Below are 14,099 nucleotides of genomic sequence, written 5' to 3'. Positions count from 1 at the left end.
CCCACCAGATCAGTCTGTCCAGCTCCTTGTCCTTGGAATAGCAACCATTGACACTAATGTCAGGTACTAATGGCTCCTCTTTTGTGTTGGTTAATTGATATAAAGAGAGCCCCTCCCTCAGACAACAAAGTTATATTCTGGGTTTTGAAAACATTCTGTTTCTGAGCATTCCCAGTGTTTGGTTTTTGTATTCTTTCTTGTAAATTCTTGTGAAATTTGTATTTTAGGTGTGTGGGGAGGAGCAGCCAGATTATGAACATAGTTTCCTACAAGCCTTTTATCTAAAAAGGAAAACAGATTCCCCTCTAAAACTGCCTAACAGTCAATAAATTTGTGAGGGGAACAGGCTATTTTCTCCTAAGATCAAAATGTGCTAGTTTTATATGCATGCTTTATGTGTTCAAAATACAATTAAGTCATTCTCTATCATGGAAACGATTGGACAAACCTAAGAGTTAAGTGTCCTGGGAGCCAAAAGAAGGAGTTTTGTGAGCTTTACCAATGCGGGGGGAGAGGTGAGAGGTGTTAAAATCAACATATTATTTTGTAGAATCAAAGTGGTAATACAAAATGAGAATGACAAAAAATCTCTGGTCTCATGTGTTGATCTCATGTGCTGCCCTTGACATGGCACATTTTGCCTTTCTGGCTGTGGTTAGGTCCACCTGCCCGGTGGATAAGTTGTCTTCAAGGCATCTTGGTCCTGAAGAGGGACTTTGATTACCCAGTGGGAGTTGGAACCAGGCGAAGGACAGGACAAAGTCCACTTCCAGGGCATAGCTCCTTAGTTCCCCATGCAAGTAGGATTAGCAGGGAAATTTCTCTGAATTTGACTCCAGAAAACAACCACTGAACCAAAAGGAATGACCGCCAAACACCTTTCCCCTTCCTCCAATCCCTCCTTCCTTGGTAAAGTGCAAAATAGTTTTGCAGGTTTTGGCACTCACACAAATCACCAACCCTCACCTGATAAATTAGGTTGCAAGTGACTAAGTCATGTAAATGCATAAGGCCACACTCTTTACTCTGGACAACATCTTCAGGTTGTTTGATGCTTTAATTTTTTAAAATTCCTTTTTGTAATTTGTGGGGCTTGAACTCTGTGCCTGAGTGTTAACATGTTGCTGAACTCCTCAGATCAAGCAGAAGCATCTACCACTTGAGCCACAGCAACACTTCCTCCTTTCTGGTGGTTAATTGGAGATAAGAGTCTCACAGATTTTCCTGCCATGGTTTACTTTGAACCATGATTTTTTAAATTATATTTCTATATATTTCCGCTAATTTCAGGAGGCTTGGGTCTCCTTTCTCTTTTATTTTCTCCTGTATCTTTTCTTGTTTGGGAACAAATGTCATGGACTGTCCATCCATTCAAAACTAAGCTTATTTCATTAATTTAATAGAAAAGGAATCCAGCTTGCCTGCATCTCAGGGAAGCTTTGCATATAATGTTCATCTGATAATTCACATCAGTGAATTTTCAAAGTCATGTTGATAATTTTTTGTAAACCATTCACTAAAAAGGTCCCAAAAAGCAAGAATAAATAATAATGTTCTGATTTCTAACAAGGTTAAAAAAACAAGTATTTCAAGAAAACACATTCTAGTCTTCCCAGATTCCATGGTGAAGAAGTCCTTAACACTACCCCCTCCTTTCAAACTTGTAGCTTTATTCAGTTTTACTAGCTTTCATTTCGGTACTAGCACCAGTAATCTCCTTGTAGTATTTGACAGTGAAATTCCATTTGTTAATAGCTCAATTCATATTGACAATGGTAGACTCATGAGTTAACTATCATAGAACATAAAATATTGAATAGCATTAATTATATGCAACTATTCCATAAATTAATATAAGTACCACATATATGCATCTTCATCAATTTTTAAAATGCAAAAGTTACATATCTGTGTCATAAAATAAATCAGATCACTAGTATGAGACTAAGCTAAACCTATTTCATCATCCCCAATATTCTTTGTAAAATTTTCTCTTCTCATTAACTTTTACCTTAAGGCCTTCTTTTCCTAGCAACCGATGATATGTTGATGACTCTACATTTTAGTCACCTCCGTATAACTTTTTTCCCTTTCCACCTGCAGTTAGTAGCTCATGTTAAATACCTGAGGAATAATTGGTCCCAATGTGCCTGAAAGATGCCAGGAGTACCAAAGTCGACTGGCTGTGCCCACTCTGCCCTTTTTTACTTAGGGAATGGAGTATCAGTGTCAGGGGTGTCAGGGAATCAGGTGGCTGGAGCCATGGTACTATGAATTATGGGTAGTAGAACAGAGTAGCAGAAACTAGGATACCAGGGAAAGAAGAATTGTGACTATAATCATTGAGTTGCAATGACTGGGCGTAGGAAGCACATCTGGAGTTCACTGCTCCTGCAGCACTGAGCCCAGGACAGCCGGGGAGGTTCCAGCTCTAGATCAGGACCAGGCTTTGTGGACAAGACCAGATAGGGCATCTGGGGACCTGAGCGGTGGCCGTCTTGTGTGGGCTGGGAACTTCATTCGTGTAGTCTAGGTTTCTCCATGGAAAAGCGCATTCACTCCTGTGCCTCTCCTGTCTTTAGGATTCCTGCTATTCTCCTGCCTGCTGCCATGTCCAACTACAGGTGTCAACTTCTCCACACTGCTGAAAGGCCATCCCAGACATGCTCACAGGGCTTCCCATGCATGCATGCAGAGCTCTGGGGTGCCATCCTCCAGCCAAACTGTACCCGCTGTTCAGCTTGGCCTAGGGGTCCACGAACTACAATCTTACACAGGAAGCCAGGGGTACACAAGGCCATCCTGCAGTCTCAGGAATCCTTTCCCTCCTGCTCAGGTGTGGGGTGGCTGTGAAGCCAACCACAACATCACATTTGATTATCTAAAAGGAAGAATAAAAAAGCTTCACTGTCCCAGAAACAACTGCCCCTAGGGTTCTTTGTGTACATGAGGGGTGTGTGTGTGTGTGTGTGTGTGTGTGTGTGTGTGTGTGTGTGTGTGTGTGTGTGTGTGTGTGTGTGTGTGTGTGTCTGTGTCTGTGTGTGTGTGTGTCTGTGTGTGTGTCTGTGTCTGTGTGATGTGAGAGAATCAAACACAGCTGAGGTTTGGGGTAAAACACTTCTTCACTTCAACATTGAGTTTTGGTATCTAGTGGTTGTCCCCCCCCCCAATTCTGAGTCAACGTTCTAAAGTTGTCTTTCTTTATAAATTTTTTTTTGGGTCCGGTTGTGGGGCCTGAACTCTGGGCCTGGGCACTGTCCCACAGCTCTTCAGCTCAAGGCTAGCGCTCTACCACTTGAGCCACAGCACCACTTCCGGCTTTTTTCTTTTTTCTTATGTGGTGCTGAGGAATCGAACCCAGGGCCTCAGGCATGCAAGGCAAGCACTCTACCACTGAGCCACCTTCTCAGCCCCCCTTCTGTATACTTTTATCCTTTGATCTTCTTGATGTTCAGATTCCTATGGTCTGCTTGTGAACTGCACCATTTACTTGTTGAAGGTGGGCCTTTTAAAAAATTTATGAAGCCCTTTGATCACTTGAAATGCTGTTTTTACTGTGTAAGTGCATTTTACTTAGCCCAACTCTTGAGGCCTTCCCTGTGACTGGTAATTCTGAGATTAGCTTAGGGCTAATATGAGATACTATCCTTTCAATCTATCTTTCTAGTGAAAGAAGTTGGGCGTCTTTATTGAAATAATTGCCTGGTTGTAAAAAAAAAAAAAACAAAAACAGTGTTATAAATGTACAATCGCTTGATTTTAGTAAATTGTGCACTGTAGTGATAATTTTTTTTTACTAAGGTGAATAGTTGGAATGGGAAAAAAACCACAAATTCTAAAACTTAAAAATTGATCAAATAACAAAAAAAAAAGAAAGTCACTGATTAGGAATGTATTACAAATGTAAATGTTTAATAAATAAATGAAATATTTGAAATTCTTATCCACAAAGGAAATATGTATCAAAAAGTCACTGAGATTCCATATTACACATCAGAATACTTATCACAACTCAAACAAATAAAAACAAATGCTGGAGAGGTTGAAATAAATCAGGAATATTCAGTTGTGTGGCATTATAAACTAGTGCAACCCATAAGCAGCTCAGAATGGAATTTTACACAATGCCAAAAAAGACACATATTTTAATGACCTTTACAACAACTTGGATACATATTGAAGGAATATGATTCAACATGAATATCCATGTTCATGTCAGGAGCATTCATAACAATCAATCTCTGCAGTCCACCTAGGTGTACCAGAAAGAGGGAATAAAGAAAATGTAATATTCTTAGCTATAAACATATACTGGGATATAAGAGAAGTGAATGCTTCTAATATTTCATTTCAAAAATATTTTTGGATATACACAATCCTAATTTCACTTGGTTTTATGGCATTGTGTTTTTGCTTTGGTGAGGAACCTCCATAATGATTTTCAGAGCAGTTATAGCAGGTTAAAGATATCCTATAATATGTGGATGGTAGACCAAAATTTAAATATATCAGTGAACACATACAGGACAATCATATATAGTTTATAATTTGAGGCAATGTTAAGAAGGCAACAATTGGGGGAAAAGACAATTTTAGAAGCTTAATAAGAAATTATCTTGAGAAGTTGAATAAAGAGGTACAAAATGAGATTCATCAAAAGCTGTTGAATGATAGAAGATGGAAGAAGGTTAGAAAAACAGATTCATCTGCATGGTCAACTCGACTGAAGTATATGCATATTTGGTGTACCTTGATGAAACTCATTCCAAAACTGTGAGCTATTCTTTTGCATCTCTTGCATTTGAGCTAGAATAGGTCCAGGCTCAGCTCATGCCAAGAGGTAGATGCATTGTGACAAGTTCAGGTTTGTACTGAAGATCATCATATTGAAAAAAATAACTGAAATTAATGGCACCCTTCTAGACTTGCATCTATACTAACAGACAACTTCCTGGTTGCTCACTCTGTAGCTTCAATTCTTTAGTAGCAAGAACAATTCTAGGAGGTCTTTCCTTGCCATACTTTTTGAGGTTTCCACTGAAAATTGAACTTATTAGAATCTCAAACGTTTCCGTTTGGGGGTGGTGGATACTGATGGCTTATAACTACAATCCTACATATGCAGGAGACGGAGATCTGAGGATGGGGGTTCTAAGCTAGCCTGAGAAGAAGGTCTATGAGATTTCTCTCTAGTTACCCAACAAAAAATCAGAAGTGGTACTCTGTACCAAAGTTGGAGAGGGCTAGCTTTGAACCAAAGAGCTGAAGGACAGTACTCAGTCCCTGAGTTCATGTGCTGTGACCAACAAAAAGTAAGTTTCATTTTTTGACTATGGTTTCCTCTTCTAACTCACCATGTGCTTTATCAGGAAGTCTTGCTTAAGGTTCCTATGTCTTACTCAAGTAGATTTTGTCTGTCAACAATAACCAAGTCTACAAAGTCTACCTAGAGTACAATCAGCAAGTTTAAAACAAATATAATATTTTTTAAGTGTGGATGTGCAGACCTTTGACTAATTCTTACTTTAATGAAACTATGTTGGCCTTCCTTCCACTTGAACAATTGTGTGTAAAATAGATGCATCCCTGGATTTAATCGGTTCTTCCCAGAATCCATTTTTTCAAGATTGTTTTTCCATTGATGCAGAAAAGTTCCAAGTTGTGGCTACTATTATTTATTGTATTGCTAGTTTTAAGCATGGAAAAATATATCAAAGGTATTTCAAACTTGATTTGTATGAAAAATGTTCATTCATTATCTAAATTCAAAAAACATAAATTACTAAATGCACTGTTTCTTTGGTGAAAAGAAGAGCATGCGAGTCAGAGATAGTCTTCCATGTAGGAGTCTTAGAGGATCTGACTATCTAGTGGTCTGGCTTTTAGTAGTAGGTTGCCATGATGGGTCTTTCCAACACTTCTAGTTTGGAAGTAGAGGCCTGGTGAAACAAACACATTTGTCTCTGACTTACTCTCTTTCAGGATGTCCAAGGCTGATATTGATTGTGAACGATAATAATTGTCCTCCTACCATTTCCTTCTAAGTAATTTAACTTATATTTGGGATTTTGCAACTTGTAGCAGCTTATATGTAACAGTCTCCTGTGGAGCGATTTAAGAGCGAACCTTCAGTATCTGTGTTACAGTATAGTGGTGTCATAACAGTTCCTTATATTTTATAATATAAGATAAATAAAAATGGTTTTCTTAGGAAATCTAGCTAAATTATGTATCATTAAACATTATGATAATCGTGTGTCAAAGTTTATAGATCACTTTATTTTCAAAAGAAAATCGAAGTAATCAGAATATTGATATTTTTGAAATGTATAAGGCATGTATATTTCCAAAGGCAATATTACCCATATTTCCAGTTTCCTATTTTGTCATGTAGTTTATTAATTTTGTATTTTGTCCAAATTATAGCTTACTATATATTACTTGTGCTATAAGAAATGGAATACAAATTCAATTCTTGTGTTTGTTTTCATTCATTTGTATTTATCATAAAGTTGTTTTGCAAAGAGGTTTCAATTCAATGAGTTTATTAGTATAATGCATCTTGATTAGTGTTACATTGATCTACCCCATCTTTCCCAACACTACCCATCCTCCAAGTTACCTGGTTCCATTTTTACATATGTATCATTAATATTATGATTGTATTTGCTATCCATTCCTGTTTTCATTAATCTGCCCCATCTTAAACTTCTTCCCCAGCTGAACATGATTTCCTTTCTGCTACTTACTTTCTTGAACTCTTCGTTCTTGGTTAGTTATTCAGAGAACCACCATCACTGTAATATTTCCATAAGCATACCGAATATTGGGCTTTTAAAGTTTATTTTGATTTCAACATGTACATAGGAGTTGACATTCAATACATGAGTACATGAGTACACTGGATCTTGATCAATGTCACCTCTTTCATAATTTTCCCCAATGCTCTCACTACCAACTTTTCCTCAATTTCTTCATTTTATGGGATATGCATTAAGTTAGATCATTGCATTTATCCCCACTTTATTGCTTCATATATCTATTTCTCCCTACCTTGATCCCAGTCCTACCTCTGAGTACTTGATTCCTGGTGTTTATTTTGTTGGAAGGTTAGTTAGCTAGTCTAAGGAATTACATTATTTAAATTCTTCTCTGAACCAACCATATTTCAGTTCATAACTAGGTGTATACTTGGATTCCACCCCAAAGTGTGCATATTGTATTGATCCTGATCATGTCTACCTTCCTATATAACAGAAAACATATCTCCCTGGGTTTGACTTTCTTCCCATCTTTCACTTAACATGATTTCCCCCAATTTCTTTCCTTTCTTTGCAAATGATGCATTATCATTCTTTATAATGGATAAATAAAATTCCACTGTGCATGTTTATACACACATATGCATATTTATATGCATATAGCTATCATATTTTCCTGATCAACCTGTTTACTGAGTGGCATAGTCCATATCTAAATGCGATTTCTTGTACTATAATGCTTTTTCTTTCAATGTTTTGGAAAAAGACTTAGTATCATTTGCCTAATCTTGTGCATACAGTCTATTCTATAACAAAAATCATTCTATTAATTTCCTAATCTAGTCATTTACATTTCTATATATGTTGGCTCCTATAAATCACAGGGATTCATAATTGTGTATGATTCTGTTTTTAAGAGCAAGACTAAATGCTTGCTTGTATATCGTTGACACTTGCAAATAATGTATTATATAATTATATATACATACATATACATATATAATTTACATATTGACATACATATATATACATATAGTGTGTGTATATATATGTATATATATATATTATCTATGTGCTAGTGCTAGGACTTAATTTCAGGTCCTTTTGCTTTTCTTTTTTGCTCAAGGTTGGCATTCTTCCATTTGAGCCACAGATCCACCTTTAGCTTTTTGGTTCTTAGTTGAAGGTAAGGGTACCATAGTCCATTTCACCTTGTCTGTGAGTACCATGGTCCATTTTAGCTTGTCTGTCTTGAAACTATGATCCTCAACTTTCAGCCTTCTAAATAGTAAGTCAAGCACCACTAAACCCAACCCCATTCTATTTGAATTAAAAATTAATTTAAATAACAACAACTTGTAGTATTTTCTTTCTTTTCTTTCTTTTTCATTTTTATTGTGAAAATACTGTACAGAGGGTGTTACAATTACATGGGCAAGATAATAAGTACATTTCCAATCATGCATTGTAGCCTCCTCCTTTGTTTCCCTTTCCCATCCCTTCCCATCCTCCCCTCACCCCTTCCCCAATCCTAGTCTCCCCACCCATCAAAGTTGTAAAGTTCGTTTTTCCACATAACTACTTGTACATCTCATTGTTGCAATGAATCCACCTGTATACCTATTTAAACGATTTGTTTTTTTCCCTTCCCCTCCACAAATTATACCAACCTCAAATACAGTGAGGGAGGGACATACAAAGCAAGAAAGAAATAATCTTATAAATGTGTTAGAAACAATCACCTGAAAGAAAAAAACATTTGAATACATATTTTAGGGTTCATTTTCCTAACATCAACTTATCTGAACTTTTCTGCTTGACTCAGACATATACATTTTCAAATAAATGTCTTTTCATTTAAACTAAATTACACTCCTTAATTTTTTTTCTTATTCCAACTTACCTACCAAGAAAGAAAAGGAAAAATTCAAAACTAAAGAACCTCTGAATCTAACAGTTCTCAAGCCTGCCAACCACAGTTTCTTTGCTGGGAAATAGAACAGGATGATGTTTTCTACAAGCAAAGCAGCAGAAAATACTCGTTACTGAAGTAGCTGCAAATCTGATAAGGATGAGGACAAGCAAATTTATTCAGTAAGTATTACAATGTGTTTGCTGTGGTAGGCTGACTCTAGTAGATAAGTTTAGCCTATCTTAGAGGATGTTCATAATCATGTGGAGAATAATCAAAGGTGAATATGTAATTAGAGAGGTGTGATTTCTGGAAGATGAATGTTTATATTGTAGTTTGTATACTGTTGAAAATGAGACGGTTAAGATAGGGATGTTTATGTAATTTTTCTGCTTGTAAGACAAAGAATTATACTAGCAATACCTTTGAAAACTGATTTTAAAGTAAGGGTCCTTACAGTTTCTGTTGCAAAATAAAGTTTTACCCAATAAGTAGTTGTTTATTCTGAATTGGTTTAGAAATGAAATATCAAAATATTATTGAACACTCAATAATAATGACTTAAGAACATGCCACGGATAATCACAGCTACTTAGTAGGTAGAGATCTGAAGATAGCTGTTTGAAGCTAGCCCAAACAGAAAATAACTCTGAGACTCATACAGACAATTAGCCAAGAAAAAAGTATGAAGTTGTCCTGGGGTTCAAGTTGTAAACTGCTAGCACTGAGCAAAATGGCTCAAGGAAAACACCAGGCCATAGTTCAAACCTCAGTACTGGCACAAAAATAACATGCACCTAAAACATACAAATATGTTTATTTAAATAAAGTCATTCCTTGTATCCTTCACAGTATAATAATAAAACAAATTTTATACATATATAATTTATAGTAGTAATAGAATATCAGTAATTATACTATACATATATCATTTATATATTATAATAACATTACATATATGATACATACATTATAGTAATAACAATACTATCCATTAAATTAATACATGTTTTGGAAGAGTGAATAGATTTTTTTAGTACAACAAAGTACCTATTCACAAAAAAATATTCCTTTTGGATTATATATCACTAACAAACTATTCCATGTGCATTCAAGGTACTTAATGATAAAAGCCTGTGTTCATAAGCATAGGTGTCGTTGACATGGATTTGTTACTCCTTAAACTGTTACACCAATTACTTCCACAAACATTGAAAGCTGTATGATGTTCATTCAGCTATATCTCTAGAAATTAAACCGATCTTTATTTGATACAAAGATCATTTGATACAAGTCATTACCCATACCCTTTTCATTTAAAAATATTTATATTCTGTAGCAATTTTGTTGCCATTATAACCATAATGAAGAAGATAATGTGGCTTCATCTACTCCATAGTTCTTAAAAGGTAATGAATGTGACATTTACAAAATTGCCTCAGATATGCCTTGTGGAAAACTGGATTTGAATTATGGTCAGTCTTAGGTACTTGGGAAATTTGCTTGGCCTTGTTGGCTAGGTCTTTTTGAGTGATATATTGAATTCCTTTCCTAAATTGCAGAACTGTCATGAGCACTAAAACTGCTCTAGTGCAGGTGCAGTGCTTGGAATGGTGTTTTGAATAAGTCCCAGATAAATCTGCTTCTCTCACCATGGTCACAGCATCCTTTCTGAATGCCTTCAGAAATATTTACCCAATTGATGGTAATATCTGTGAAAATTTGTCTTTACTAAAAAAAATATTCTATTCTTCACATGAAACAATGAAAGTAATGTTGGGGCTGTCCTGTGGCTTTTATTCTAAAGGAGGTTTGCCTAAATTTATTTACTATATTAGTGGTACCAGTAGCATTCTTTAGTGCTGCCCTTCATGTTTCTAGTCTGTGTTCCATCTGGAATACAATTGTAACTTAGTTTATAATCTTTGTTACCAGAATAAAAAAATACAAGTGTCTTTCCAATAACAAGACAATTTAGGCAAACATTGCATATTATATGCTTAATACTTTCCTGAAGTATATTTCTAATTTCTTTTAGACCCATAAAGGATAGCTCAGAACAGGGAAAGAGCATTGTAAGGAATAATAAAAAGTACTATTATGGTGGTCTTAATGACAAAGTGTAAGGAATATATAACAAAACTGATGGTAGGTTAATTTGCTCTTTTTGCTATTCTCTCCCCCTTCTTTGTAGAAAGGTTCTCACTATGAAGTGACAAATGATCTAGACGTTTCAAGCCTTGTCTCAGTGACAGAAGAGATGGGATTAAGGATATGTGCTACTATGACTGCTTTTAAGGAAGTTCACAATAAAGCCATACTAACACATATAAAGAAACTTTTGTAAGTGATGTGTATTCACTTCCTCAATTGCCAAAATTAAATTCATATGTCAAAACATCAAATTATTTACATTACAATATATGCCGTTCACCTGGAATCACCTCCACAAATCAAATGCAAACTAAAAGCTCGATCTCAAAAACCAACATCTAATCAGTATCTGAAATACAAGAAGATAAACAAAAAACCTAAATGAGTGAGACCTTTCACACTGGTAAGAGCATTGATAGCTGGATTTTAAACCAGGGCTTGAAATGATCAGATGTCATTAAATATGTGATTAAATTGCAGGATTGACCTTGGTCTCAACATTGGAGGTACAATTCAAAGGCAGCTAAGGTTGCTGCAGTATTGTTGCTGCATATTCAGTGTGACTCTCCCTAATAATGGTAGTGTACAGAGTCGAAGCTAAGTCAGTAAAAGGTATAGGAAGTATTCTCCACTGAGAAAAATTGCAGGGGTGATCCTCCCTCTTGCGTTGAGAATGTACAGCTCATCTCATTTTACTTTAGGCTCTAGCATATTTCTGATCTGAAGACCATTATAACACTTCTGTGTGCAATGAGTGTGAGCAGTGAGCAGGGTAGGTGTGTATTACTCTAATACACATAAAAACCTTAGAGGTATGGGATGACCCGACCCTCAAACTTCATTCTATGTTGTTGAGTTTCATGGAGAAATATTAATAATTAACCAATTCAGATTAATCTAAGTCTGATTCAGGCAACTGAGATAAGACTTTAGGGTCATTCACTCCAGTCAGTTTGTGACCTATGAAATAAATCATATTATTTCACAATGTATATATGTTTGTGAAAATTTATGCAAAACCACATACCAATTGTATAAAAGGGACACTTATCCATCTCTTATATTAGCAGAAGTAACAATACTCCAGAAATGTACTTCCTTGCTAGTGTATCACAGGATGACTGCTTTGGTGTCTTTCCAGATGCTCATACAATTTTATGTATCTTCTTTGGGAAAAAGTGTATCAACAGTTTGTTTAGAGGTGTTCATATCATTACTGTTGAGGATCTTCTTTGGAAAAAGAAAAGTTGGGAAAGTGTGTTTCCACAGTTTGTTTTGAGGTGTTCTGAATATCAGTACTGTCACTAACTGCAACAATAGAACAGCACAGATGATGGGATACCTGGACAAAGAACTGAGAAATCACAGAGAGGGATAGGAAAGAATACACCTGGGGATCAGAAGGCTCATTGTTCTGGATCGCAAAATCCTTCTTAATATGCTTTATATTCATTTTATTACAGGGTTTTGGTCAGTGATTACAGGTATGTGCACAAACTATGGCATAATCTAGTCACTAACATGAGGTATTGTTTGTATACATAGTTGTCACTGTGTATGTAACTCCCTTACTGTTAGGGTGCAGAAGGGAGCAATAATCATATCAACCGTAACACAAACAACAATATTATCTCCAAGGCCTTAATCTTTTAGTGTCCTAACAGCTCTAACTTAAATAAATTTAAGGCAAAAAATTATGTGTCTGTCTTCACTTGACTGTTTGACCCTTCCAGGGCATAGCTTTCATTCTTCTGAGTGCTGTTTGAGATGGCTTTTCGATCTCTTATCCCTTTCCAGGGCTCATGACTCTACTGTAGAAATCCTCACATGTATTCTTACAGATGTATTATTTTGAAAATGATATTTTTATAGAATAGATTCACTTTATAAGCTTAATATTCCCTTTCTCTCCCTCTGCCTCTCTCTCCCTCTCCCTCTTACTTTCCTTCTCTCTCTCCTTCCCCCTCCCTCTATTCTCTGTAGTAAAGAGAGACTCCAAGCCTCAAATCTGTGTGTGTGTGTGTGTGTGTGTGTGTGTGTGTGTGTGTGTGTGTGTGTGTGTAGTAATGAGATTAGACTCCAAACCTCAAACTCTTGCTTGTTTTTTTCACTCATGACTGAAGCTATACTACTTGAGGCAAGGTTTCACTCTGCCTTTGTCTGCACAAGTGAACATAAATGTTTCATGGATTGCTACTGCAAAAGGCTGTGAACCTTGATCTTTCAATCTTAGCCTCCTGTTTATATAGGAATATTGATGGGATACTGGCATCCACCTTTATTATCAAGTGTTTTTGTTTTGTTTTGTTTCTTGCTGTTGTTTTTGTTCATTCAAAATCTGTAAGGAAAGCAAATTATTCATAAACAGTACTCTTCAAATAAAATACGTATTGTTGAAAGATTACCTTAATTATGCTATTCTTCTGCATTACTTTTATTACTTGGTATGTACATTACTTAATTTGATTTCTTGAATTCTATTGTTTCACACAGTAGAGTCATATATATATATATATATATATATATATATATATATATATATATATATATATATATATATATATAATTTTCCTTGTCTTGGTTTATAATGTGTTAGTTTTTTCACAACAGTTTATTAAAGTTTATCTCTGTACTACTGAAGCAAGACCTTTATGATTATTCAATATCCTGTAATTCATAAGTTCATCTCTTCTTGTGGCACTATGTGGGTACCAGGTAGTTTCCTGTAATCACTCCACATGTTTTAGAAGTTACTGCCAGACACTTTTCTGACCATATATGAGTTCACTGTTCTGCCAAATATGCAAGGGCATCCTTTGTAATTCTCCTTTGATTTTCATTGTTGTAAATCCTATGATGGTCATGTTGATTTTCTCCCCTGTTGCTTTCATCACTGTATTTGGGAACTACTGATATATACTATTTTACTTCACTCCATTCTCCTTGTGACTTGGCCTGTACCCCTCTCAGAGCACAGGGCCAGATATTGGCAATATTAAATTTAGTCTTTATTTCATAAATATATCTTTACTTTCTAGCAATACATTCATTGAGTTCATTCTGTACATTTAATATCTTGATAATGATTACTGTATTTTCGCTGCTTTGCCTGTTATTTGCCTTCAGGGAAGAACATAACTCAGTACTGTACCCTAGGTAAATGAAGGGTCTCAATCATGCCTCAGTAGATGTTGTTCATTGGATAATGTTTACATCATGGTCTGCTTGCCTGATTTCTTTACATTATTTTTCAATATAGACCTTTCTTCTGG

At 35.7% G+C, this 14,099-nt stretch overlaps 1 long non-coding RNA gene across 2 annotated transcripts in view; it reads left to right on the top strand.

The window, feature by feature from the left end:
• Positions 1–11,515, top strand: part of LOC138825632 (uncharacterized) — a 44,211-nt gene extending 32,696 nt beyond the window's left edge. Inside the window, exons 3-4 of one of the 2 annotated variants that reach the window (XR_011371445.1) lie at positions 8,677–8,855; positions 10,868–11,515. This is a non-coding gene — a long non-coding RNA (uncharacterized lncRNA). Of the gene's footprint in view, positions 1–8,672; positions 8,856–10,867 lie in introns of both variants that reach the window. The other variant, XR_011371444.1, reaches the window with a different exon arrangement.
• The last annotated feature ends 2,584 nt before the right edge of the window (positions 11,516–14,099 follow it).

The sequence above is a fragment of the Dipodomys merriami genome, unplaced genomic scaffold, assembly GCF_024711535.1.
Source record: "Dipodomys merriami isolate MVZ:Mamm:240054 unplaced genomic scaffold, mDipMer1.0.p SCAF_139, whole genome shotgun sequence".
In the NCBI taxonomy this organism is placed as follows: Eukaryota; Metazoa; Chordata; class Mammalia; order Rodentia; family Heteromyidae; genus Dipodomys; species Dipodomys merriami.
The sequence above is the reverse complement of the archived record's forward strand: the minus strand, read 5'-3'. Positions and strand labels throughout refer to the sequence as shown.